The sequence below is a fragment of the Mus caroli genome, unplaced genomic scaffold (assembly GCF_978045245.1).
Source record: "Mus caroli unplaced genomic scaffold, Mus_caroli_1 scaffold_1, whole genome shotgun sequence".
Classification (NCBI taxonomy): Eukaryota; Metazoa; Chordata; class Mammalia; order Rodentia; family Muridae; genus Mus; species Mus caroli.
The window spans coordinates 69,297,352-69,320,962 of NW_028227256.1; the positions used below are offsets into that span (position 1 = coordinate 69,297,352).

General features: G+C 45.3%; 3 non-coding genes across 3 annotated transcripts; all 3 read left to right on the top strand.

Annotated features, from left to right (window-relative positions):
• Positions 1–308: 308 nt before the first annotated feature.
• LOC115032490 (U2 spliceosomal RNA) lies at positions 309–499 on the top strand. Its single transcript, XR_003838161.1, has one exon. It is a non-coding gene; the product is annotated as a U2 spliceosomal RNA (small nuclear RNA).
• Positions 500–12,054: 11,555 nt separating this feature from the next.
• On the top strand, positions 12,055–12,245 carry LOC115032526 (U2 spliceosomal RNA). The gene has a single exon (XR_015048883.1). It is a non-coding gene; the product is annotated as a U2 spliceosomal RNA (small nuclear RNA).
• A 5,923-nt stretch (positions 12,246–18,168) lies between these two features.
• Positions 18,169–18,359, top strand: LOC115032502 (U2 spliceosomal RNA). Its single transcript, XR_003838166.1, has one exon. It is a non-coding gene; the product is annotated as a U2 spliceosomal RNA (small nuclear RNA).
• The last annotated feature ends 5,252 nt before the right edge of the window (positions 18,360–23,611 follow it).

Consider the following 23,611-nt stretch of genomic DNA (forward strand, 5'->3'; position numbering starts at 1 on the left):
GAAGCGTAGGTGGGCCTCAAAGAAGCTGCCAGGAGGAGGTGGCTCTGTGCAAATCGCCACGCCCCTCGTAGGGCGGGGCATGCAAATAATACTCGGCGTGAGTGAGCAGGAACGCCGGGAGTGCTAGGGTCGTGGACTTTGTAACTGAAGCCGTGGGTGCTGGAGTGGGAGTGAGGCGTGGAGGACGCAGACGCGGACGGGAGGAGGAAGGAGCCGCGGGGAAGGCAGGATGTGAGGGTTGCGAGCGGTCACCACGAAGTTAATGTGTCTCACGGACGCAGAGCATGGCTGCGCGGTGTGTGTCGGGTATCGCTTCTCGGCCTTTTGGCTAAGATCAAGTGTAGTATCTGTTCTTATCAGTTTAATATCTGATACGTCCTCTATCCGAGGACAATATATTAAATGGATTTTTGGAACTAGGAGTTGGAATAGGAGCTTGCTCCGTCCACTCCACGCATCGACCTGGTATTGCAGTACCTCCAGGAACGGTGCACCCCTTCTGGGGAATAACGCTGGTTTAAAATAAGAGCTAATTCTCTGCCTAGCACTTGGAGGTAGGTGGGTTTCTGAGTTCGAGGTCAACCTGGTCTACAGAGTGAGTTCTAGAATGGCCAGGGTTACTTTTTTTTTTTTTTTAAATATTTACTTATCCCAAAAGAGGGCAGGCATCAGATCTCATTACCATCTCACCAGCCTGGAAAAACACTATTTTGAAAAGCCAAAAAATACATTTCTAGTTTTCATTTCTAGTTTTTGTATTTGAGTACTTGAAGAAGACTGTGAGCTCCTAGTGTTAGAGGTTATATTTCTGACCTGTATGCTTTGTAGTCAAGATTATTATTATAAAGTGCAAGTTCCAGCTTGGCATATCACAAAGCACCTGTGAGTGTTGTATCTAACACCCTTGACTAAGGAATCGGCTGGTGGTGTCAAAAACTCTAGTATTTGCTAAAACTTTTGAAAGTCAATTTTTAAAAATAGCTTTCTGTGTGTGCATATGCATAATGTGTTTGTGGGCACACAGCCATAGGAGTGCGTTCTTTACTGACTTCAGGTGAGTTCTATACTGGCTGACAAGTCAGGGAAAGCTGTGCGTATTTATACCTGCCTTAGCCTCCTAATTTCTAGGGTTTCCCCCCTCATGGTCTTTTTTTTTTTTTTTAAAGATTTATGTATTTATTATGTATATAGCATTCTTCCTGAATGTATACCTGTAGGCCAGAAGAGAGCAGCAGATCTCTTTATAAGTGATTCTGAGACACTATGTGGTTGCTGGAAATTGAACTCAGGACCTCTGGAAGAGCAGCTCTGAACCTGACCCATCTCTCCAGTCCCTGTTACAGTCTTAAAACTTTTTGACACCTGTCAAAGAATATTAGGATTCAGAGAACTGGCGGTTCTCCCAGAGATCCCAGGTTCAAGTCCCAATACTCAGTTGGGAGCTCACAGTGTTTTGTAAGGAGAACAAGGGAACTGCCTCCGCAGTAAATAAATATGCCCAAACCAGCCGGGAACACACACACACACACACACACACACACACACACACACACACACCACAATAAATACAAGTTTAAAGAGAAAAACTCAATAAAAGTGGGATAGTGGTATGTGCAGAGGACAAGTTAAGAGCTAATACCAAAGCACCATTTCCAGGTACATACTGACTGTGAGCTAGCTACAAAACAGGATGGACAAAAATGCAGTCCCACTGACTGCAGGCCACATACACGCGGTACACGCTGTGATGATGCTAGTATTTTTCAGTCATTTGGTGCTCTTGCCTGCATTGTCTTGTTGGTCACATGTCCTGTAATTTCAGGTCCTCCATGCTTCCAAACAAGTATTCCCTCAACTACAAGAGCCCAGATTGTCATATACCCTCAAGGCCCTGGTTACTGGTTGGAGACAAATATGAGTGTCCCAAGCCCATCTCTCGGGAGGCAGAGGCAGGCAGATTCCTGTGAGTTCGGTTTGGTCTACAGATAGAGTTGCAGGCCAGCCTGGACTACATAGTTAGATCCTATCTCCCCCTCCCACTCCCCACCCCGTTAAATAATCCTGGTTTTACACAACTTGACACGGACCCTAGAAAAAATACAAGGCTGAACTGTTTCCAGCCTGGAGAGAAAGCTCTAGGTTGTATGTATTTTCTGTTAACACACAGAATGCCTCCTTCCCCACCACTCAACCAACAGACCTGAGCTTGACCCTTGTTGGCCAACAACAGACGTAATGGACTGTGTGGACAAAGGAACCTGGCTTCTTAGTGGGTGCAAGTGCCATCCATGTACTCAGTGCTCAGGAGAAGATGGAGTGGGAAGCAGGAAAAGAAGGGAGACCTTGGACTAAGTGCAGAAGGAGATGGTTTCCTAAGGAAATTCATCTGTAAGCCCAAGAGGCAAGGCCCTGGGAAGACAAAAAGGCAGCCCGGATCTCCTACACTGCTTCTATCCTACACTGCTTCTACACCATGTTTAACTGCAAGATTATATATAATATATAACTGCAGTATATAATAGATCATACACACACACACACACACACACATATATATATATGTATATATATATATATATGTATGATACACACACACACATCGGGTCCAACTATGCTATCAGAGCCAACCAACCCCTGTAACTGCTCTGTACAGGTGTGAGGAACTGCTTGTGGTAGTGTTAGACCTAGTGGGGAAACCCCCACCCCATTCCCGATTCGGCGTGCACCCAAAAAATCATGAAGGACCATCTCTTGCTGTAATTACATGAGGACTTTTAATTACGGAGCTCCGGTCCGACATGCATCTCACAAAGGAGATAACGGATGCCGGCCACGAGGCTCGAAAGCTAGGAGTTTTTATGGGGTAAGGGGCTTAGGGGTGTGGAATTCAGCATAGCGACACACTATTGGCTTATTCAAACATTAACAGAAGGATTACAGAGCAACAGGACTTTGTTCCTGTGGGCTGGGGGCTTATCTTTGTTCACATAGCAACCAGTTGATGTATGACTTTTACCTGGCGCCAAGGGGCAATAGACAGAGGGGAGGTTCCGGCCAGATGGTGGGGACTCAGACAAGATAGCCTTGCTTGCTTCCTTGAATTCTTTTCTTTTCTTTTCTTTTTTTTTTTTTTTTTTTTTTTTTTTTGGTTTTTCGAGACAGGGTTTCTCTGTGTAGTCGTGGCTGTCCTGGAACTCACTCTGTAGCCCAGGCTGGCCTCGAACTCAGAAATCCGCCTGCCTCTGCCTCCTTGAATTCTTTTCATCTTCACAGTTAAGATGTTCTTAGGAATGCCTTAACAACAGCCCTGCCCTGGCAGGCCTGGGGACTGTTCGCTTTGTTCCCAGTCCCAGGCCTGGGCAGTGGGCTCTTAAACAACTCACAATTTACAATATTTTACCTTCCTTCAGTAGCACACGCCGACTTGATAGGATACAGAATCACATACGCCATCCTCTTCGGTCCGCTGTTTGGCATGTCCCTCGGAGTTACAACATTGACTCAGTTTGGAGGGCATGGTTATTTGATTGTGGCGGCAGAAACCTGAGGCAGAAGCAACCATGAATGCTTTGTTGTGGGAATTCGGAACCACTAAGGAAAGACACACCCCCACCCCCACCCCCGGCCCCAAACAAATCATCTTTCAATTTAAAAGATTTAAATTTTTTTTTTTTTCAGCAGTGCCACAGCATCGGCCTCCTTTCCAATCTGAGAGCTGCTGCAGACAGGGAAAACAGGGACTGAAGTTTTTCAAGGCAAAAATCACAATTGTCTCAGCTCTTAGGGGAGGGGGGGGGGTCCTGCTGCCTGAGGCGTTTCTTGGTTTGTAGGTTTGTTTTTCTGAACAAGTAACGGTTAAGTGAGGTTACAGAAACAGAACGGGCATCCCACCAACATTTTTGCATAACAATTAACAATAAGGGGTGAGGCTCTGAGATCATCTTTTCTTTAGATTACTGTCTTTAGATTGAGTCAGCTACTGACCAGCCTGGCTTTAGGGTTTCAGGCTAGACTTCCCGTGAACAACAATCCTTAGGCTAAGAATAAGGTCCTACTGATTCCTACGTTTTTCTCGTATTTACACAGGAATTTAGTTTTAACCTCAGTTTGCGAGGGAGTTAGTTTTTTTAACTCTTACAGCTCAGCTTGCTCTCTCCTTTCTATTTAGTACAGAACTCCAGCACAGAGAATAGTGACGCTCTTATTTAGGATGAGCCTTCCCACTTTAATTGACCTTGAAAAACAACTCCATAAGCAGCTATGGCTTGACAGACCTTTCCGAAGAGTCACAACTCATACTCATCCTGGAAAGGGGGCCACCACAGACCAAAGTAGTAACTGCACCAATGTCCAATTTGGTGGACCAGTGAGTTTCTATCGGGAGTATGGATGAGGGGTTAGCTTGCAAGGGGCATGGGTAACTTTAAAACAGCTGGGTCCACAGAAGAGAGCTCTCTATCCTGCTTGCAGGGAGCTGCAGAGTCTGGACATACCTTTCTTGCTGCGTTTGGCTGGTCCGTCTCCACCCCCACCCCTGGTAACTGTCCAGGTCTGGTTACACTCCTGTGTATCGGTCCTCAAGACTATTCCAAGGTTTCCATTTCAGGAGCATGGGACCTTTCCTTTACCTCCTGAGGCCAGTGAGTCCCCCACTCGGTTCCTGCAGGTAATGCTTTTGTTTGGAGTTATGCAACTGCATAACCACCCAGCAGTTTCAGTCGGCTGTAGTATAAACAGCCCTGAAGGGAGGTGACACAAAGGGGCAATTTGTCAAAAAGACAACTGTGGTCTGCAAAGAGTTAAGTGGAAAGTGGGTGTCGTACAGGCTGGGCTATTTTAATTTTAATTCCATTCAGTACTAGTCTTTCTAACAACTGTATATAAGGGGAAGTTGAAAAAGAGGGAAGTCAGCCAGGCAGTGGTGGCCCATGCCACTTGGGAGGCAGAGGTAGGCAGATTTCTGAGTTTGAGACCTGCCTGGTCTACAGAGTGAGTTCCAGGACTGCCAGGGCTACACAGAGAAACCCTGACTTGAACACTCCCCCCCCCCCAAAAAAAAGAGGGAAGCATGGTCCAGCCCTTTCTTGCACAATGTCAGATTCCAGTTTCCCATCTCTTTGACACCAACATGACTTGCCACCTCCTTCCCAGCTTCCAAGAATCCCCAGCCATGAAGGAGCCTTCCTACATCCCTGGATACCTTAAAAATTAGTTCAAGATTATACCTTAGAGAATTTGTTACATCCCCAAGTGTGGGGTTGGAATGATAGATTGCTGCAGCAGCTGAGGGCCAGAGATGGGGCTAAGCCTAGGGAGGTTAGGACAGAGGATGCAGAACTGGCCAAAGGCTTGGGAAACCGCTGCTCTATTGAACGACCATGGCATGCCAAGCGCAAGACAAGCAATCTGCCTGTGTCCCCGTCTTACTACCTAACTTCAGCCAAGAAGATCCTAGAGCTGTCAGCCTCTCTACAAGTGCTTGCCCTTAGCCTGACAACTTGCTCAGAAGTGTAGGAGAAATGAGGCAGCCTGTGGATTTTCAGTTGGGTTGGACCCAAAGGCCCTGAATGAAAAGAGTTACAATATCATGGGAAATCACAAAATCCAATTTTCATATACTAGTTTTTGGGATTTTTTTTTGGTTTTGTTTTGAATGAAGAAAATACAACTTTCATCTAAAAATTAGTATGTGTGTGCAGAGGGGCCCATATGTGAAAGGGCAGCTAAAACTACCCAAAGAGGGGGGTTTCTCAAGCAACCCTCATGTACCAAGTCCCAGGGCCAACTGGGGACTTAAACCAAGCTGGTGGCACTGCTCCCTGATGCACTGTCACTGTCCAGAAGAAAATTTGGGTAAAGGGTCAGATTGCTAATGTCCCATTGCCTCCTTCTGAAGTCTCCTGACTGAGCTATTCATAGTTTGAGATTGAGGATAGAGATAACACCCAGTTCATTTTTTTGCTTGTTTTGGGTTTTTTTTGTTGTTGTTTTTGTTTGTTTGTTTGTTTTTTTTTTTTTGGTTTTTCGAGACAGGGTTTTTCTGTATAGCCCTGGCTGTCCTGGAACTCACTTTGTAGACCAGGCTGGCCTCGAACTCAGAAATCCGCCTGCCTCTGCCTCCCGAGTGCTGGGATTAAAGGCGTGTGCCACCACGCCCGGCTGTTCATTTTTTAAAAAAGATTTCTTTATATGTAAGTACACTGTACTGGCTAGTTTTGTGTCAATTTGACACAGGCTGGAGTTATCACAGAGAAAGGAGCTTCAGTTGAGGAAATGCCTCCAGGAGATCCAGCTGTAAGGCATTTTCTCATTTAGTGATCAAGGTGGGAGGTTCCCTTGTGGGTGGTGCCATCTCTGGGCTGGTAATCTTGGTTCTATAAGACAGCAGGCTGAACAAGCCAGGGGAAGCAAGCAAGTAAAGAACATCCCTCCATGGCTTCTGCATCAGCTCCTGCTTTCTGACCTGCTTGAGTTCCAGTCCTGACTTCCTTTGGTGATGAACAGCAGTATGGAAGTGTAAGCTGAATAAACCCTTTCCTCCCCAACTTGTTTCTCGGTCATGATGTTTGTGCAGGAATAGAAACCCTGACTAAGACATACACTGTGGCTGTCTTCAGACACACCAGAGGAGGACTCTGTATTAATGTGATTCAGTATACAGTATAATCAGATCTCATTACGGAGGGTTGTGAGCCACCATGTGGTTGCTGGGATTTGAACTCAGGACCTTCAGAAGAGCAGTCAGTGCTCTTAACCACTGAACCATCTCACCAGCCCGCAGTCAGTGTTCTTAACCGCAGAGCCATTTAACCAGCTCCGAATCAAATTATAATAAATTAAATTATTTTAGCAGAAAATTTATTTTTATGTGAATGTGTTTGTCTGCCGCATGCTATGAGCTTTAGAAACCAGCAGAGGGGCACAAGGTTCCCGAAGTTAGAGTTCAAGGCTGTGAGCTGCCCTTTGTGAATCAAGAGATCTAAACCAGGGGTCCTTTGGAAGAAGAGCGAGTGTTCTCAACACCGTCTCTCTCTCTCTTTCTCTCTCTCTCTCTCTCTCTCTCTCTCTCTCTCTCTCTCTCTCTCTCTTTGTTTTTTTTCAAGACAGGGTTTCTCTGTGTAGCCCTGGCTGTCCTGGAACTCACTTTGTAGACAAGGCTGGCCTCGAACTCAGAAATCCACCTGCCTCTGCCTTCCGAGTGCTGGGATTAAAGCGTGCGCCACCACGCCCGGCCAGTCCCTCTCTTTATTATTATTAGTGTGTGTGTGTGTGTGTGTGTGTGTGTGTGTGTGTGTGTGTGTGTGATAGAAGGACAACATACATGCCAATGCACACATGTGGAGGTCAAAGCAGTGTGGAGTAGTGTGGAGTTCTCTCCCGGTGCCTTTACAGGGACTCCATGGATAGAACTCAGGCGTTGGGTTTGTACAGCAAGTTGACAGTACTCACTGAGCATTCTCACCGGTCAAGAATCCTACTTTCAGCACATTACCCATGCATTTGCTGGGGTCTAATAGGTCCAGGAGGCATTGAAACAGAAAGGGTGGGAAGGCAACAAAGAACTCCGCTATAGTCACACTGTGGGATCTGCAGGAGAGCCGAGTGGGAGCTGATGTCTGCCTCCCGCTTGCACAGGAGCTGGGAGCCCAGGGAGGCCTTCATGGAAGAGTGAACATGGCTGGTCAGTAGGAAGAGGTAGCTTCCTTTAGTTCCATCACTCCAGAGGCAGAGGCAGAGGCAGAGGCAGAGGCAGAGGCAGAGGCAGAGGCAGAGGCAGAGGCAGAGGCAGAGGCAGAGGCAGAGGCAGAGGCAGAGGCAGAGGCAGAGGCAGAGGCAGAGGCAGAGGCAGAGGCAGAGGCAGAGGCAGAGGCATGTGGGTCTCTAAGTTCAAGGTCAGAGTGAGTTCCAGGACAGATAGTTCCAGTCCCTTTGTCCTCAGAAGCCCTCCCTTCCAGTCCACCCCACAGCATATGCCTACACGTTACTACCATTGACAAAAATGACTGAACTTTGCCAAGACAGTTATTATTGTTCTTCCTGATATCTGGAGCCCATTTTGGGGTCTGGCCCACTTCACTGTGTCAAGACTTGAGAACCAGAAAAGTTCTGTAGGTTTGGCAACCATAGATCCTTGGCCTTTGAGAGAGTAAAGGCCTGGACACATTAAGGGAGAAGCCAGATTCAGGGGTCCAGGGAGAAGTATGGAATCCTAGGTTGGGACTCTTGTATCAAAATTCACAAGCCTTGGAAGAAAACAGTGACTGACAGGACTATGTGTGAAAGAAGTGTCAGGGATATGACTTGCTAGGGGTATCACTTCCCTAGCATGGCAAAGCTCCAGATTCAATCCCCACCCCCAGCCCTCCTCACACTGGAAAACAAAAACTATAATATCTTTTTTTCTGTGAAAAAGAATGATTTTATATTCAGAAGTAACAAGACTGTTAAAACTGGAACCCACACTTGCCCCTGCCCAAGCTGGGAAACTCCATCTGCCTTCCTTCTGCACCCCTCCAAGAAAACTCCTGACTAACTCTTCATCTCCTTGTTTTCACCAGCCCTCCCAAGAGTGCCTGCCCAGGGCCTCAGTTTCCAACCATGTGTAGACACAATCCCAGCTCCTAGCTGGCACACCATCACTCCTCACCTGAGCGCTATAAAACGTCCTTGCTTTAGCAGGAATGTGTGACTTCATTGACCTCTACTCAAGAGCTACCCCCTAATAAACCTGCCCTGACCTACTTTCAATCTAGTCTAATCTGGCCTATATCTGTGTCACTGAGGGAGAGAAGAAGCCCATCAGAGACAAAACTACCACATTAAGAAAAAATCTGGGGGCTGGAGAGATGGCTCAGTGGTTAAGAGCATTCTCTGCTCTTCCAGAGGTCCTGAGTTCAATTCCCAGGAGCCACATGGTGGCTCACAACCATCTATAATGGGATCCAATGCCCTCTTCTGGAGTGTCTGAAGACAGCTACAGTGTATTCACATAAAATAAATAAATCTTTAAAAAAAAATCTGGGGTTGAAGAGATGGTTCAGAGTTTAAGAAGACTTAATGCTCTTGCAAAGGACCTACCTGGGTTCTGTCCCCAGGACTCAGATCTATCTGATGGCCCTCTGGCTCCCCAGGGGCAACTGCGTACACATGTTACACATAAATTCACCAAAGTGCACCAGGACACAAATATTTAAAATTTTTATTTATTTATTTATTTAATATATATGAGTGCTCTGTCATCATGCACATCAGAAGAGGGCATCGGATCCCATTACATATGGTTCCTACCTCCACTGCCCAGGTCTATAATATCAAACTCCACTCTACGTTCATTCTGGGATTGTAAAGGTCTCACACAATCCCTTTAGAGCAGTGGTTCTCAACCTGTGGGTCTGGACCCCTCCAGGGGTCGAATGACCCTTTCACAGGGGTCGCCAAAGACCATCAGAAATCACAGATATTTACAGTATGATTCATAACAGTGGTAAAAATTACAGCTATGAAGTCGCAGTGAAATAATGTTATGGCTGGGGGTCAGCCCAGCCTGAGGAATGGTGTTAAAGGGTCACGGGGTTAGGAAGGTGACAATCACTGCTTTAGAGGGAATCACACCTTCCAGAGGTCATGTTGTTGGACATGTGTTCCCTGGATCTGGTCTTTAATGTTGACTCAAAAAATACACCACCTTTTTGTTTTAGTGTTAACTCTTTAGGACACTCATAAACACAACATAAACTCAACTAAATGCCACATCTTTCTTCCTGCCCCGTGCGCCAGGCCAACAGCTCCCCAAATGCCGCTCTGGTCAGTGTTTCTATATCACCACATACCCATGGTCTAGTCAACCAAGAAATGATTACTACCACATACAAGGAGCACACAGCAAGGGCTGGCACACCTAGCAAAGCCCGGATAAGGTTTAAGTCAATGAGGCCAGGCCACAGTGGTGCAGAGTATTATAGGGAAATGTGATGAATCTTTACCTATAAATACCCGGGGGATAGGAAGAAGGGCACTGGGATAGGGGTGCACGCTTTTAATCCCAGCACATGTACTGTGATGCTTGAACTGTGTAAGTAAGACCAAAGATTCAGACAATTCAAATGTCAATGAAATGAATTTATTCTTACTGCCAGCAGAAGGATGGGCAGCCTTAGAGCCAATTGGCAGGGTCAGGGTGGAGCGGGGGTGTTAAGGTGGGGTTTTAAAGTCGGACATCAGAAAGGTGTGTTATAGCTATCCATGGACTCACAGCTGAGTGGGAAAATTGTTTTGCCTCCCTTAGTTGTTTCTTACCCCCCTATATAGTAAGAAGACCATTGCATACCGTTCCCATAGCGATAAGCAAGCTGTACCACAGTAAAGGCAGCTGTTAATACCTACAATCCTTCCTTCTCATGTTACCCGCAGGCTACTAGGATCTCCCAGGCACTCATGAGCAAAAAGTCAATGACCCTTACGGGATGCCTGGCTCCATCTGTGTCTCTTTAGTCATCACAAGGAAACTGTATAAGTTATTACTCAGTTTCGCACACTCTGGCTAGGAGAGAGCAGTTTTTGCCAGGCCAACAAAAACACAGTGCTCAGCTGGGCGGTGGTGGCACACGCCTTTAATTCCAGCACTTGGGAGGCAGAGGCAGGTGGATTTCTGAGTTCAAGGCCAGCCTGGCCTACAAAGTGAGTTTCAGGACAGCCAGAGCTATACAGAGAAACCCTGTCTTGAAACAACAACAACAACAACACAGTGCTCCAGGTTAGGTCTGGCCATCGCGTCCCCACACTCGGGGAACAGAAACAGATCTTTGTGAGCTGGAGGCCAGCCTGGTCTACAGAGCGAATACTAGGACAACCACGGCTACACAGAGGAACCCCTGTAAAGAAGAAAACGTGGTGGAGTGATTATGGGGGACTTGGGAAGAACACGGAGGCTTTCTTCCTGGAGTTCAGTTGAATTTTTTTCCAAGTTGAGAGTAAAACATAATCAACAAAATTTCCAAAGAAATGCCTATATGGAGAATTCTTATGTTAGTGGCTTAAAAAAAAAAGAGTTTAAATTTTATTTTATGTGTATAAGTGCTCTGTTTTCCATGTTTGTCAGAAGAGAGAATCAGATCCCATTACAGATAAATTTGAGCCGCCATGTGGTTGCTGGGAATGAAACTCGGGCACTCTGGACGGTTTTGAATACCCTGCAACTAACAGTTGTGAGGCATCGTGTAAAGATGGTTACTGAATCCTGCAAGAGCATTTAAGTGATCCTAACCACTCAGCAATTTTTATAGCATCCTTTGAGAATATCCGAGGATGCTATATATACAGCATTCTCCCCGAAGCCTGCCCCATGGCTACTAGCAAGACTAGGTAAAATACCCCGGACTATATCTAATTTGGGCAGGCGCAGGAGATGGAAACACCCACGCGGTTCGGTCACTAAGTGACCAGGTGAGGGAGGGGAGAGCACAGAGTCAGTCAAGAAGTTTCAGGAGTTGAGGGGGAAACGCGCAGCCGCAGTGCCCGGTGGGACAGACTCGCTCCGCCTCCGCTAGATTCCCCATTCCTGCGCCGCCCTCTCGATTTGGAAGCTGCCTCTCCACTGGCCGGAGAAGCTCGTCTGTCAGCTAACGCAAGCGCTAACTAGGAACAGTAGGTGTGCTCTTTTCTGCCACCATGCGCCACTGCGTCTCCCCTGGAGCATCTCCCACCACAATGCCGTATCCTTTTTCCTTGGAGGCCGTAGCAGGAGCGTTCTCAGCGGTCCTAAAACCCGCGCGCAGGCAGACAGAGGAGGTTCAGTGCAGTGAAGCCCCACCCCGAGGGGGCGGGGCATGCAAATCATACTCGGCGTGCGTGCTCGGGAACGCCGGGAGAGCCGGGGTCGTGGACTTTGTAGCTGAAGCTGTGGGTGCTGGAGTGGGAGTGAGGCGTGGAGGACGCAGTCGCGGACGGGAGGAGGAAGGAGCCGCGGGGAAAGCAGGATGTGAGGGTTGCTAGCGGTCACCACAAAGTTAATGTGTCTCACGGACGCAGAGCATGGCTGCGCGGTGTGTGTCAGGTATCGCTTCTCGGCCTTTTGGCTAAGATCAAGTGTAGTATCTGTTCTTATCAGTTTAATATCTGATACGTCCTCTATCCGAGGACAATATATTAAATGGATTTTTGGAACTAGGAGTTGGAATAGGAGCTTGCTCCGTCCACTCCACGCATCGACCTGGTATTGCAGTACCTCCAGGAACGGTGCACCCATCCCCTCTGGGGAATAACGCTGGTTAAATATTAGATGTTTGGGGCAATTATAGCTCTCAAGTATATACTGCAGTTACTTTTTCTGTCTCTTGGGTCTCGTTAATCTTTCTTTTGTACATCTGGCTGCCCTCAAACTCAGATATCCGCCTCCCTGCCTTTGCCTCCTGAGTGCTGCCTGTCTCATTGATCCTTTTCTATTTCTTTACTTTATTATTCAGATTTCATATTTCCACTACCAGGCATTTCAGGCAGAGCGGCTCGATTCTTTACCTTTTTACAGTCTTTCCACCACTGGTCAATAACTGTGATTAGGTGGAAGACTCATAAGGTTTTCATCTTTTTCTTTTTTTTTTTTTAACGTAAATGGATTTGTGTAATGTGTATATGTGGTTGCTTATTTGGTGATTCATGTGTTGAAGCAAAACTTAGCTCATGTTGTACAGAAGTCTGGTTGTTTCCCTTTTTGTTGCTGCATTTTCAGGCTAAGTTGCTATGAAATGCAATCTAACAAGTTACATTTCTTTGCACCGTCAGAGAAGTAATGCCTAACCTATACTTGTGCTGCCTGTTTGTCACTCCTTTCTGTTACAGCCTTTTCTCTGGTTTTGGATATTTACATAAGTAAAATTAAACATTAGAGGACTGTGCTACTTAAAGGGCCACTTAATAAAAAAAGAAGTCTTCACTATTCACTCGATTGTATCTGAGATTAATAATGAGAATTGAGGGAGGAAGCCAGTGTCATTAAAAATAACATTTAAAAATTTTTAAATGCCTCTCTCTCTCTCTCTCTCTCTCTCTGTGTGTGTGTGTATGTATGTATGTATGTACACACACGCACGAGCGCCTGTTTCTTTGCAGGGTGGAAACTAGGGAACTAAGAGGAAACAGCTATGAGCAGAGCAGGACACCTGTCTTGGTAAGGTATTTCTAGCATTCGTATTAAAATGGATATTATAAGTTAGGACGTAGAGATACCGTCTGGAAGGACCCCATAAGGAAGCAAATACTCGCAGTGCAGGCAAGAAGAAAACCAGAGTCGTCTGAACCTAAGGGGCTTTTAGTCTGTGGTTGTTTTGGTCGCGTCTTTTATTTCCAGGTCCTTCCTGTTTCCTAACAAGTGCTCCCTCCCTCAGCTCTAAAGCCCACAGTTGCCTGAATGTGCCATGGCCCTGGTGGCTGGTTGATTCGGACCAGGGAATAAGTGTAGTGGCGCACACCTGCGATCCACTCTGCTTTCGCCCTGGGCTGAGTTAGTGTCACTTTCATGCTTACAGTAGCTCTGTCTTGCACAGCCTTCTTTCTAGTTAATCCAGAGAATAACTTCTTCACAGCTGTCCAACAAACAGGCCTGGGCTTGAGTCTTGTCGGCACACAACAGAAGTAATGGTCTTGTGCTGATGGTGGGAATGGGGCTTTATAGGTGGTACAAGTCTTATGCAATATCCACACAGTGCTCAGGAGAAGGGGAGGACAGGAGACAGGAAAGGGTGAGATCTTGGCCTAAGCAAGAGAGTGATGGTCCCCTAAGGAAATCATCTGTCATGACCCTGGGATGGTAAAAGACAGCCCAGATCTCCTACACTTTTTCTACACCATGTTTAACTGCACTGCTCATCCAAAAATACTCTATATAATAAACTCTCCTGTCACCGATAAATCAGCCCCCACAGCTCCCTGTGCACCAGTTAATGACTGTGTGTGTTCAAGATGTGCTGGGAACAATGTTGTATGTAGACTTTCAACAGATCCTTACACAGACAACTGTGAACTCCTTAAGTGTTCATTTTATCAAATGTTCATGATCACATTATGATAAACCAGCCTGCCTCCATCTTAGCCTAGAAAGCCATATTAAAGACAAACTACGTTCATTTCTTTTCTTTCTTTTTTTGTTTTTTTGTTTTTTCGAGACAGCCCTGGCTGTCCTGGAACTCACTCCGTAGACCAGGCTACCCCTGAACTCAGAAATCTGCCTGCCTCTGCCTCCCGAGTGCTGGGATTAAAGGTGCGTGCCACCATGCTGGGCTCTATGTTCATTTCTATGAAACATTAAATTTGTAACTCCAGGATCATTTCTATGAAACATTAAATTTGTTACTCCAGGATTGGGCTATGCCCCACCTGCAACCTTTATTACAAATGGTTCTATACTGCCTGGTCCCGGAAATGGCAATCATGCCTTTGTTTCAAGAGGCCCTTATGGGGGCTGGAGAGATGACTCAGCAGTTAAGAGCACTGACTGCTTTTCCAGAGGTCCTGAGTTCAATTCCTAACAAACACATGGTAACTCACAACCATCTGTGATGGGATCCGATGCCCTCTTCTGGTGTGTCTGAAGACAGCTACTGTGTACTCACATACATATATAAATTCTTTTAAAAATATTTATTTATTTATGTATTTATGTAATTTATTTATTTTGTGTATATGAGTACACTGTGGGAATTGAACTCAGGATCTTAGTAAAATCAGTCAGTGCTCTTACCTGCTGAGCCATCTCACCAGCCCATAAATAAATTCTGTTGTTATGACCACCTTGTTATGACCACCTTGCAGCATGTCTTTGTTTCGTAGAGGTTGTTATGACCAACTTATGCTTTTGTTCTGCTTCTGTAACTCCACAGAAATTACAGAAGTTATTTGCTTGCCATTTTCAGCCAATTGGAAATCCCTTATCTCTGAGCAATAAAAACCTTATCTTCCCCAGTCAAAAGCTGATTTGAGCCTCAACTTGAGGGAGATACAGTGTCTGAGTACATGAATTTTTAAAAAGATTTAATGGTTTGCTTTAATTTGGCCATGATTTGGGTCTGCGGTCTTTCTCACATCTGTGGGATCAATTTAGTGATCTTATGGAAAGCAAAGATGACATACTATTCATCCTCAGAGAAAATGCACACTGTGTGTGTGTATGTGTGTGTGTGTTTGTTTTTTGAGACAAGGTTTCTCTGTATAGCCCTGGCTGTCCTGGAGCTCACTTTGTAGATCAGGCTGGCCTCGAACTCAGAAATCCACCTGCCTCTGCCTCCCCAGTGCTGGGATTAAAGGCATGCGCCACCATGCCCAGCCCAATATAAACCCATTGTTAACTACAGAGGTGTATCCAATATTCCCACTTTATTGTATTTTTAAAGATTTACTTATTTATTTTATGTATATGAGTACACTGTAGCTGTACAGATGGTTGTGAGCCTGCATGTGGAGGTTGGGAATTAAATTTTTTTTTTTTTTTTTGGTTTTTCGAGACAGGGTTTCTCTGTGTAGTCCTGGCTGTCCTGGAACTCACTCTGTAGACCAGGCTGGCCTCGAACTCAGTAATCCTCCTGCCTCTGCCTCCCAAGTGCTGGGATTAAAGGCGTGCGCCACCACGCCCGGCGCGGGAATTAAATTTTAGGACCTCTGCTTGCTCTTGTCAACCGTGCTTGCTCCAGTCCGCCCACTTGCTCAGTCCCTGCTCACTCTGGCCCAAAGTTTTATTTATTATTATAAATGAGTACACTAGCCAGGCAGTGGTGGCCCACGCCTTTAATCCCAGCACTTGGGAGGCAGAGGCAGGCGGATTTCTGAGTTCGAGGACAGCCAAAAGTGTACTGTAGCTGTCTTCAGACACACCAGAAGAGGCTGTCAGATCTAATTATGGATGGTTGTGAGCCACCGTGTGGTTGCTGGGATTTGAACTCAGGATCTTCAGAAGAGCAGTCAGTGCTCTTAACCTCTGAGCCATCTCTCCAGCCCTGTTTTTATCTTATTTTTTTAAATGAACTTTTTTTTTAAATAACCTTTCCAGTTATGATCAAGAATAATGATCACATGTATCTGGTCTCAAATCGTTTCCCACCTCTGCAAGGTTAGCCCTACAATAGTAAGTATCCCATGCCCTCAAAGTTCTCATGGAGGTATCTGACAAAAATTAGTGGCATACAATCTTAGTGACTGTTCTGTTGCTGCATCATGACCACGGCAACTCTTTTGTTGTTGTTGTTGTTTTGTTTCTTGAGACAGGGTTTCTCTGTGTAGCTCTGCCTGTCCTGGAACCCACTCTGTAGACCAAGCTGGCCTTGAACTCAGAAATCCACCTGCCTCTGCCTCCCAAGTGCTGGGAGTAAAGGCGTGCGCCACCACCACCCCAGCAACTCTTGTAAGAAAAGTCATTTCATTGGGGCGGGTTTCCAGTTTCAGAGGTGTGGCCCAATCTCATCATAGTGGGGTGGGAAGCATGCAGGTAGGCTCTGGAACAGTATAGGTGAGAGCTAATTCCTGGAGCGTAGGCAGAAAAAGAGATTCTGGGCTTGGCATGGGCTTTTGAAACCTCAAAGACCACACCCAGTGGCACACTTCCTCCAACAAGGCCACACCTTCTAACCCTTGTAATCCTTTCAAACATTCCACTGCCTGGCGACTGAGCATTCAAATATATGAGCCTGTGGGGGCCATTCTTTTTTTTTTTTTTTTTTTTTTCGAGACAGGGTTTCTCTGTATAGCCCTGGCTGTCCTGGAACTCACTTTGTAGACCAGGCTGGCCTCGAACTCAGAAATCCGCCTGCCTTTGCCTCCTGAGTGCTGGGATTAAAGGGGTGCGCCACCACGCCCGGCGGCCATTCTTATTCAAACCATCACTGGTACCTTTACCTAAATGATCTAAATGCTAATGACAATTCTTTAAGTAGATGATGGTTACAAAGTGATATAAAGTTACAAATAAAACACAACAAAATCTCTGTAACAGAATGTATCAGGGTGGTGTTTGTGTTTGGCATAAGATGTCCCAAAGTCTTGGGGGCAACTCTAAGCCCAAATCCTACAATATGAGTACTAGAAGTTTGCTCTTTTAGTATTTTGCCCTTTATATTTGGCAGATTGTCTTTTACTTGAGGCTGGGTCTCATATAGTTTAGGCTTTGCCTGATCTGGTCCTCCATTCTGCAATTTCCAGTGGCTGGGGTTGGAAAGTGTACAGCATCTTACCCAACTTTATTCCCTATAACACTCAAAAGAGGCACAGAACCAGCCCAGAGCCTACAGCTCTTCGGGGTAAATTCCTCTCAGGATTATGTCTGTCCTTAAACTGAAAATGATCTAAGGTTCTGGGTACCAGGGAGCTAATAAGAGTAGTGACTGTCCACTCTTCACTCCCACGTGCCAAACATCATTGATCCCTGCATTATTATTGCATTTGATGTTAACCATCGGTATTTTTTAGCCTGAAAACTGTAGAAAAGTTCAAAGACATCACACAATTTATTAAGAAATTTCAATATATGACATTTTTTTTTTTTGGTCAACATTTGTTACAGTTTTTACCTAAGTAAGTTTGCCTTGACAACATTGTGAAAACACCTAACAGAAAATCCTGCTAGACTCCCTGCGCCGCCCACCGCACTGGAGCCAGCCTCTCAACATGAGAAGATTGTCTTAAGACAACGCGAACTAGGAGCAGTAGGTCCACCCTTCAGCCACCGTCCTGCCTCGTCCTGCCTCAGAGTTTCTCCAGTGCATCTGGCCGTGGACATGTCCCCTTCAGGTCCTTCTATTTCCGGTGGGTTCCAAACCGCAATAGTCTGTGAGTCGACCAGTGAATCGCGGATCCCGCGGGGAAGAGCTAATTTGCACGCCCTGCCTTTACGCGAGGGGCGTGGCGACGTGCACAGGCCTAATTTTGCGTGTGTTGTCACGCCCTTCGCAAGGGGGCGGGGCATGCAAATCATACTCGGCGTGCGCGCTCGGGAACGCCGGGAGAGCCGGGGTCGTGGACTTTGTAGCTGAAGCTGTGGGTGCTGGAGTGGGAGTGAGGCGTGGAGGACGCAGTCGCGGACGGGAGGAGGAAGGAGCCTCGGGGAAGGCAGGATGTGAGGGTTGCGAGCGGTCACCACAAAGTTAATGTGTCTCACGGCCGCAGAGCATGGCTGCGCGGTGTGTGTCGAGTATCGCTTCTCGGCCTTTTGGCTAAGATCAAGTGTAGTATCTGTTCTTATCAGTTTAATATCTGATACGTCCTCTATCCGAGGACAATATATTAAATGGATTTTTGGAACTAGGAGTTGGAATAGGAGCTTGCTCCGTCCACTCCACGCATCGACCTGGTATTGCAGTACCTCCAGGAACGGTGCACCCCTTCTGGGGGAAAATGATGGTTAAATAAGAGACCTGAGAGTTATTAGATTATCATGGGGTTCTTACTAATCTGTTACTTTTACTATACATCACTCTAATATAGCATGTTTTCATGCCTATGCTGGTTTTTCACAGTGTTAGGTATGTTATTTTTGTACGGTAACCTTTAAATGATGATTCACTGAAGTTCTGTTAAGAGTCCTAGGTTCTTCTGAAATAAATTGTAGTGACTGTCCTGAGAAGAAAGAGTACAGAGTGCTGCCATTTTGTCCAAAACTCAGGCGATTGTTTAAACCTGAAGAACCAAGCAAAGTAATTAGGAGCTGTTCCCAATTGCAATGTGTTATCAAAAAGTGAAAAATGCCAACAACAACAACATCAAATTAACTACAGCTGGTACCCGGCAATGGCCTGCACACCCCATTGTATGATTAATTTTAAAATAATATAAAAATAAACGTTTAGGAGCTTGAGAAATAGCTCAGAGGTTAAGTTAGGGCACTGTCTGGGAGCCAATACCTTGACTTCCAAGGGCACCAGGCGCACAGACATATATGCAAGCAACACACTCATACATATAAGTCAAATATATTTTATTCTCATATTTTATCTGGACCGCAGATGTCCTATCCCTAGTGTCCCAACCCTTGTCCTCCCTAGATCCACCCTCTCCCACCTCCACTCAAAAAAGAGCAGGTCTCCCAAGGACATCAACCAAACACAGCATAAACAACCTACATCATGACCAGGAACATATCATTACTCAAGGCAATCGGGCAATCTTATAGGAAAAAGTATCCCACAAGTAGGTAAGTGTCAGGGACAGCCCCCACTCTCACTGTTATGATTCCCCCACGAAACTCCAGGTTACACAACCATAACATACATAGCAAGGACCTAGGTCAGACTCTTACAGTCTCCCTGGTCTCTTCAAGGCCCCACGAGTGTCAGTTGATTCTGTGAGCTGTGTTCTCATGGTGTCCCTTCTGCTAGGCTCCAGTCCCAGAACATTCTACAGACATAACAAACTTTGGGTTGAAAGTTTTGTGGCTAGGTTGGTGTCCACTTGAGGCCTTGCCTGATTACAGAAGATGGCTGGTTCAGGCCCTGAGAGCCACCATTACTAGGAGTCCTTGCTAGGGCTATTCTTGCAGGTTCCAAGGAGTTTCCATTGCGCTAGGTTTCCACCTCTCCCCTTGAAATGTCCTCTAGACCCTCTCCTTTCTCCCAGTATTTTCTCCCCATTACCTGATCCCTCCTGTGCCAACCCCACTGTCTTAGTTAGGGTTTTACTGCTGTGAACATACACCATGACCAAGGCAAGTCTTATAAAAACAACATTCTTTGGGGCTGGCTTACAGGTTCAGAGGTTAAGTCCATTATCATCAAGGTGGGAACATGGCAGTATCCATTTCAGGCACTGCACAGGCAGAGCTGAGAGTTCTACATCTTCATCCAAAGGCTGCTAGTGGAAGACTGACTTCCAGGCAACTAGGGTGAGGATCTTTTTTTTTTTTTTTTTTTTTTTTTTTGGTTTTTTTCGAGACAGGGTTTCTCTGTGTAGCCCTGGCTGTCCTGGAACTCACTTTGTAGACCAGGCTGGCCTCGAACTCAGAAATCCGCCTGCCTCTGCCTCCCGAGTGCTGGGATTAAAGGCGTGCGCCACCACGCCCGGCTAGGGTGAGGATCTTAAGCCCACACCCACAGTGACACACCTACTCCAATCAGGTCACACCTCCAAATGCTGCCACTCCCTGGCCCAAGAATATACAAACCATCACACCCACCCACAAAATTTATTCTATTTTTCCTTCCCAGGGAGACCCTTGCATCTCTGCCTTCAGCCCTCCTCCTTACTTAGCTGTTCTGGGTCACTGGACCACAGCAGGACTGTCTTTTACTTTACAGTTAATATCCACTTATAAGAGAGTAGACATAGGGTTGGCGAGATGGCTCAGCGGGTAAGAGCACTGACTGCTCTTCCGAAGGTCCTGAGTTCAAATCCCAGCAACCACATGGTGGCTCACAACCATCCCTAATGAGATCTGATGCCCTCTTCTGGTGCGTCTGAAGACAGCTACAGTGTATTACATATAATAAATGAGAAAAAAAAAAAAAAGAGTAGACATCATGTTTGTGGTTCTGGATCTGGGTTACCTCCTTCAAGATTTTTTTTCTAGTTCCATTTGCCTGCAAATTTCACAATTTTATTGGGTTATTTGTTTGTTTGTTTTGGTCTTTTGTTTTTTTCAAGACAGGGTTTCTCTGTGTAGCCCTGGGTGAATATTATTGTCTTTAACAGCTGAATAATATTCCATTCTGTGAATGCACGGCGACGTTTTCTTTATCCATTCTTCAGCTGATGGATACTTAGGTTGTTTCCAGTTTCTGAGTATTATGAGTAAAGCTGCTTTGAACAGGTTTGAGCAAGTGTCCTTTGATAGAATGGAGCATCCCTTGGGTGTGTGCCCAGGGGTGATACAGCTGGGTCTTGAGAGGTAGACTGATTGCCAATTTTCTGAGAAACCACCACATTGACTTCCAAAGTGGCACTCCCACCAGCAGTGGAGGAGTGCTCCCCTTGCTCCACATCCTCACCAGCATAAATTGTCTTTTTTGTTGTTGTTGTTGTTTTACAGGGTTTCTCTGTGGAGCCCTGACTGTCCTGGAACTCACTCTATAGACCAGGCTGACCTCAAACTCAGAAATCCACCTGCCTCTGCCTCCTGAGTGCTGGGATTAAAGGCGTGCGCCACCACGCCCGGCTGTACCCCATTTTTAAATTGGATTATTTAGTTTGTTGATGTCTAGTTTCTTTTTTTTTTTTTTTTTTTTTTTTTTTTTTTTTTTTTTTTTTTTTTTTGGTTTTTCGAGACAGGGTTTCTCTGTGTAGCCCTGGCTGTCCTGGCACTCACTTTGTAGACCAGGCTGGCCTCGAACTCAGAAATCCGCCTGCCTCTGCCTCCCGAGTGCTGGGATTAAAGGCGTGCGCCACCACGCCCGGCTGATGTCTAGTTTCTTGAGTTGTTTCTTTGGTTTGGATAGTAGCCTTCTGTCATCTGTAGAGTTGGGGAGTTGGGGAAATCTTTTCTCATTCTATAGGCTGCTGTGTTGTGCTATTGATGGTGTCCTTTGCTTTACAGAAGCTTTTCAGTTTTATGAGGCCCCATTTATTAATTGTTGATCTTAGTGCCTGTTTATTGGTGTTTTGTTCAAAACGTTGTTGCCTGTGCCAACACTTTCTCTTCTACCAGGTTCAGTATATATGGTTTTATGTTGAGGTCTTTGATCCACTTGGACGGAGGGTTTTTTTTTTTTGTTTGTTTGTTTGTTTGTTTTGTTTTACTTTTTTTTTAACTTTTTTTTTTTTTGGTTTTGGTTTTGGTTTTTTCGAGACAGAGTTTCTCTATGTAGCCCTGGCTGTCCTGGAACTCACTCTGTAGACCAGGCTGGCCTCGAACTCAGAAATCCACCTGCCTCTGCCTCCCAAGTGCTGGGATTAAAGGCGTGTGCCACCACTGCCCAGCTGGACTGAGTTTTGTGTAGGGTGATAGATAGATATCTATTTGCATTCTTCTACATAAAGATATCCAGTTAGATCAACACCATTTATTTGTTAAAGATGGTTTCTTTCTCATGGTATATTTCAGGCTTCTTTATCAAAATTCAGGTGTCTGTTAAGTGTGGGGATTTACACCTGGGTCTTCAACTTAATTCGGTTGTTCAATATGTCTGTTTTTATGCCCACACCATGTGGTTTTTATACTACAGTTCATAATACAGCTTGAGATCAGGGATGGTGATACCTCCAGAAGTTCTTTAATTGTTCAGGACTGTTTTAGCTAGCCTGGGGTTTGGTTTTGTTCTGTTTTTCCATATGGAGTTGACTATTGTTCCTTTAAGGTCTGTAAAGAATTGTGTTGGAATTAAAAAAAAAAAAAAAAAAAAACCTCACTCGGGAGGCAGAGGCAGGCGGATTTCTGAGTTCGAGGCCAGCCTGGTCTACAAAGTGAGTGCCAGGACAGCCAGGGCTACACAGAGAAACCCTGTCTCGAAAAACAAAAAAACAAAAAAACAAAAAAATAAAAATAAAAATAAAAAAAAAACCTATTTATTTACTGTGTATATAGTGTTCTGCCTATATGTATTACTGCGTACCCAAAGAGGGCATCAGATCCTGTTACAGATGGTTATGAGCCACCATGCTCTTCACTGAGCCATCTCTCCAGCTCTGTGTTGGGATTTTGATAGGGATTGCACTGAATGTATAGATTGCTTTTGGTATAAATGGACATGTTAATCTTTTTTTTTTTTTTTTTTTTTTTTTTGGTTTTTTTCGAGACAGGGTTTCTCTGTGTAGCCCTGGCTGTCCTGGCACTCACTTTGTAGACCAGGCTGGCCTCGAACTCAGAAATCCGCCTGCCTCTGCCTCCCGAGTGCTGGGATTAAAGGCGTGCGCCACCACGCCCGGCGACATGTTAATCTTATGATCCCTGAGCACAGAAGATCTTTCTGTCTTCTGGTATCTTCTTCAATTTCCTTCTTCAAAGACTTAAAGTTTTTATCATATAGGTTTTTCATTTACTTGGTTAGAGTTATCCCCAAGATATTTCATATTGTGTATAGGAGGACTACTGATTTTATTTTATTTTTTGAGATAATCTAGTATCCAGGACTTCACTGAAGGTATTTCTCAGCTGTGGGAGTTCACTAGTAGAATTTTTGAGCTCACATATGTATGCTATAATAGCATCTGTAAATAGCAATACTTGGACTCCTTTCTTTCCAATTTGTATCCCTTTTCTCTTTAGTTGTCTTATTGCTCTAGCTAGAACTTCAAGTCCTTTATTGAATAGATATAGAGAGAAGGACAGCCTTGTCCTGATTTTAGTGGAATAACTTCGAGTTTCTTTCCATTTAATTTGATGTAGGCTATTGGCTTGTTGTATATTGCCTTTATTGTGTTTAAGTATATGTCTTGTATCCTTGATCTCTCCAAGACTTTTTTTTTTTAAAGATTTATTTATTAGATGTAAGTACACTGTAGCTGTCTTCAGACACACCAGAAGAGGGTGTCAGATCTTGTTACATATGGTTGTGAGCCACCATGTGGTTGCTGGGATTTGAACTCAGGACCTTTGGAAGAGGAGTCCCGGCTCTTATCCACTGAGCCATCTCACCAGCCCTCTCCAAGACTTTTATCATGAAGGGGTGTTGGATTTTGTCAAAGACATCTAATGAGATGATCATGTGTA